This window comes from Poecilia reticulata, linkage group LG12 (genome assembly GCF_000633615.1).
Source record: "Poecilia reticulata strain Guanapo linkage group LG12, Guppy_female_1.0+MT, whole genome shotgun sequence".
Taxonomy (NCBI): domain Eukaryota; kingdom Metazoa; phylum Chordata; class Actinopteri; order Cyprinodontiformes; family Poeciliidae; genus Poecilia; species Poecilia reticulata.
Window position 1 is genome coordinate 4,553,640 of NC_024342.1, and position 4,737 is coordinate 4,558,376.

Sequence of the window (4,737 nt, forward strand, 5' to 3'; positions counted from 1 at the left end):
GTGCCCATTTCCAGCAGCCATCAGATGAGAGGCAGGGTTCACCCTGGACAGGTCACCAGTCCATCACAGGGCCCTGAAAGCCAACAACAAATTTAAAAAAATGAAAGATAAATGTTAGATTAACAAGAAGAGAAAAATTATTTCCAGTTACCTTTAAATCAAATCATGTTTATTAAGCACTTAGTGTTGGTAACACAGGAGTTTTTGTTGGTGAAAATGTAGCTAGCTCCTCATTGAAAAAACAAACTTACATCATGAAGACGATGTGAAGGTTCATCTTCAGAGCTGGTTGGTGATCTGGTGGAGTCAGATTCTTCTGAGACAGGAAAGCCTTTAGTTTTCTAACACCTGATTTCTCTGGCTTCCTCTTTAATCTTCATTTGCTTAGACTGCAAACATATGTTGAAGATAAAAACATTGATGAAGGAGTTAGAACAACCTCACAATATCAAAGTCTCTCTGTCTTATGGAGCTTAATTAAAACCAGGTTAGTTTATGAATTAAAGTATAAGTCGCAACAAACAACCTCCATACAGTTATAACATGAAGCTGAATGATTCTTATTGTAATAATCATACAAGTCACAATAAAATTGATAAAATAATTATTTAAGAAACCAACGTAAGTTATATATCTTTACTGCACTGTTTATAATTAAATGAAGATAATTAATAAGCAAACTTACCACCAGCTAGCAACACTTAGCAGCCTTCGTCCCTCTGGGCTCCTTTTGTGACCCACATTTCATTTCCTTAGGTTGTTGTCCCGTTGTGTTGTCGTCTAACTTGGACTAGGACGTCACCAGCTTGAATTTACCAAAATTAGTAGCTATTGTCAAGGCCCTCTCTACTTTTAAGGCATTATGCAAGTAAAAATGGTGAATTTGAACAGCGTCTGTTATCTTCCCTGGGTTCAAGTTTTTTCTTCTCTTTGTGGCGTTTTTTAAATAAATGAAAATGTGCAATACCGCCACCATCTGGTCTGGAGTGTGAACTGGAGCTAATGCCGTTGATTATAAGGTTTTACATCACACATCTGAAAATTGATTGGATACTTTCTTAAAAATTACATCATGATTATCCTTTTTTTATTGTATGCAATTTTAATAAATAGCAAAAGATTATTAAGGCACTTAAAAATTCATACATATTAATTCATATTTTGTTCACTTAAAGTATACTTTTATTTAATATATTAAAAGTGTATTTTGGTACTTTTTTTTTCACCTGGGATGATTTCTTTGGATGTAATGATTGGTTTATTTCGCAAAACTGCGACGGAAACATGTTTTTTTTTTTTGTTTGTTTTTTTTTGCATCACGGGAGTCACATGATGAACAACCGGATATTACCACTGGCGCAAAAACACGAAGAAGAAGACGTCGACAGGAAGTAGTCGGAGGATGGAACGCAAGAATTATTATTATTATTATTATTATTATTATTATTATTATTATTATTATTATTATTATTATTATTATTATCACGTTGTAACATGTGGAACCACCAGGGGTCGCTTCATCCACATCGTGAGCTCCCATAAAAGGGAAGCTGTCAGGCTGGTGGCCAATTGTCAATTTCCTCCGTGCTCGACCAGGTGTGTTGTTGGCCCACGCGTTTGTGATCAGGTTTGTGTTTGTTTTTGTTGTAAAGACAAAACTCTTTTAATTTGATTATACTAAGTCAGTGTTTGTGGTGTTTGCTCTACCTGGCGTGCGGTTGATCTACGCTACAGGTAGGCGTTGTATATATTGCAAGGTTTTTATTTCAAAGATTTAATAGGCGATTGGTATTTTTTTTATTTTTATTTTTTTGCAGTTGTCGCTGCACCCTGCTGTTCTTTTAGAGTTTGATTTTCTTTTTCCATTGTTTTTCATTTTTGTTTATCTATGTTTTTTGCAAATACACATCCTCTTATTTTGTAGTAATATTGTACCTTTTATACTGGTTGTTTTTACTGTACTATAAGTGGCCGTAACAACGTGAAAAAAGTTATTCATGTGTGATTTTGTGCACCGTTGATTGGTGGGCGGGGCGAATGCCTTTATAGTTGGGCGGGCCGCTGCAGGGTGCGGGCGTCTTTGTTTCTCCCACTGTTGCAGTCGGCGGCTACATGTCGGTTCATGGGTTTGGTCGACTCGTCTGCGATCGTAAGTGGTAGTTTTGCTATCCGTGGCTGGGATCGTGGTTGGTTTTGGGTGCTACACCTACCGTGCGTTTCTGCAGCGTTGCTCTGATGGCGTTGCCAGCTGGGGGTTGCTGTGGCGTGCGGCTTCCGTCTGGTCCTCACCTGCTGACCCGCTTCCTCCCGGGTTAGGCTGTGTTTCCACCCCTGGGTAAGCTACCTGCTATTTAGTTTTTGATTTGTTATCTGGATCCACCGTTAATGGGTTTTTCTGTTTCAGGCAACTGATTGTGTTTGGAGCTGCAGCGCTTTGGACGCTCTGCTGTCTTGCCTTTTGTTTGGGCCGCTCTCAACTAAACCTGTTGCGGATTGAGCAGGCTGTGTGGGCGGGGCGTTAGTCCTCTGGCCCCATCGAAGGGCATTTGGAATCGGATGACAACGATTTGTTCCATTGTTTGAAGTGTTTTCTTTTACAGTTTTAATTTACTAATTTCTTTTCCATTGCATGATTTCTTTTTGTTTTTACTACTTTCTTTTGCATTGCATGTTTATTTATTTCATTTGAAATAATTGAACTCGTCTGTCCTTTTTCCTTTTGTGTTCCTTTTGTTCCAGGAACCGAGTAGTGGGCCTGAAGCCTCGTTTTTAAGAGAAATGTTATAAGAACATTGTCTAATAAAATATTGTGCACTGCCAAGTCTGTGTTCAGGTGCATCTTGTCACTTTTAAAAAAGATCTACACCTGCTGGTCACAATTTTAATTGCATTTCTTACTTAATGGAAACACCGGAATCGCAAAATTGTTGTTGTTTTTTTCGCACGTTAGCAAAATATTGTTTTTTCTATTAATGGCTTCTTCCTCTCCGAGCGCCTTTCCACTTTCCAGACGATGTTTAGCGAATGTTTTGTGTGATTTAAGGTCAGACAGTCACGGGGATAAAAATGCGTTTTCATACAGTGTGTGTAAATATGTGGATTCAACTGTTTGCTTTTAGATTGTGGAAGGAAACCAAGAAAACCATTGTGCAGATTAACTATTTATGGTACGAGGCAAGTGGAATCAGTTGTAAACTGGCCAGTTTATGTCATTTATAAAATATGCCGGGGTTACAAAGCAGTGTTGTAGTACTCGGTCTTGGTCTCGAGACCATTTTTTTTAATGGCCTTGTCTCTGATTCGACCGCATTTGGTCTTGTCTCGGGCGCTGAGGACTCGGCATTTTATTTCAAGACCAGTCGAGACCGCAACTGTGAAAATATTACTAGGCGTATAGCAGCGTTCTTTGTTCTTGTAATGCTTTGCGAACACTGCAGTAGTGGCTATCATTTAATCCTGTACATTGATATTGTTTTCATTGACAAATAAAACAAGAACGAAAAAGTACGTGCACATTGCTCTATGATCGTTTTCGTTCAAAGTGGCAGGTGTAATGTCTGCCATGGGGTCAGACTACCTGGCTTCATGTAGCCAGAGAGAGGGTGAGAACTGTCACTGTGAGCACCTTGTGCTTGGTTACTTTTTTGTTGCTCTTTGGTCAGTGTTTATAGTTGAGTTATTTACCGTCAGGGCATTGCCTCAATTGTTATGTGTAATGGTGCAGACAGTGTTGGTTTCTGACTTGAGCAATATGGGCAAACACCCAGGGTATTATCTTTTAGGGATGGCACGAGACCATCTCGGATTGTAGCACAATGATGGAAGCACTTCATTTTAATATTGGTAAAATTAAGTATTTAATATCTAGGTGTTTTTAAGGGAATATGGATCTTTCAGATCAATTTGAGAAGCAATTTTGATCATATTTCACATTTTATCGTGTCATTTAGCGCAGGCCGCTGGTCTTGGTCTTGTCTTGGTCTCGGGTTAGGTGGTCTTGACCACAACACAGTTACAAAGGACCAAACGCATCAAAAAATATGATAGATTTTCTAAAAATAGAGGAAGATCTCAAATTTAGATCAAAAGTCACATTTACACCACGTGCTTATCAGCCAACAATCAAAAATGGCTGCACAACAAATATCAAGTCTTGCCAGAAATGTTCTTACTTTTACCCTATTTTCCCTACCCCATGTTTTTGTTGCTGTTTCTTCTTCTTTTCAGAGTGTGACTCTGGTAACTTGCTGCTCCATCGTTGTCGTGGTGACATCTCAGTCAGACTCTGATGCTTTTGCATTGCGACATTTCCCATTGTACCGTTGAATCGTCCAGGTCGCACACTGTGGCGTGTTCAAGTCCCGTAGGATTTTTTTTGAAATTTCACAGCGTGCGCCGTGTCTTTTGCACGTGGATGTTATGGATGTAACCCAAATCCTGGAAATACAAAAAAAAAATGCTTGAGATCAATGAATCTCGACAGTGACACCTTGGAATAATATTCTAATCTGTAGAATTTGTTTGTCTCTTTGTTTTATCATCACATTCATGTTGTTTTTTTTTAGTTCATTTAATAACTTACAAAAAATTAATGTGATTTATTGAAGCATTTGCTGTTTATTTCATTCATTTTTTGCTCTTTGTGGTTATTTCCCCATCGTACTTCCTGACTGAGGTGCAACTAGTCAGAAATTCTGAGAAATTAGATTAAATTTGTGATTTAAAAGTGTTTCATTG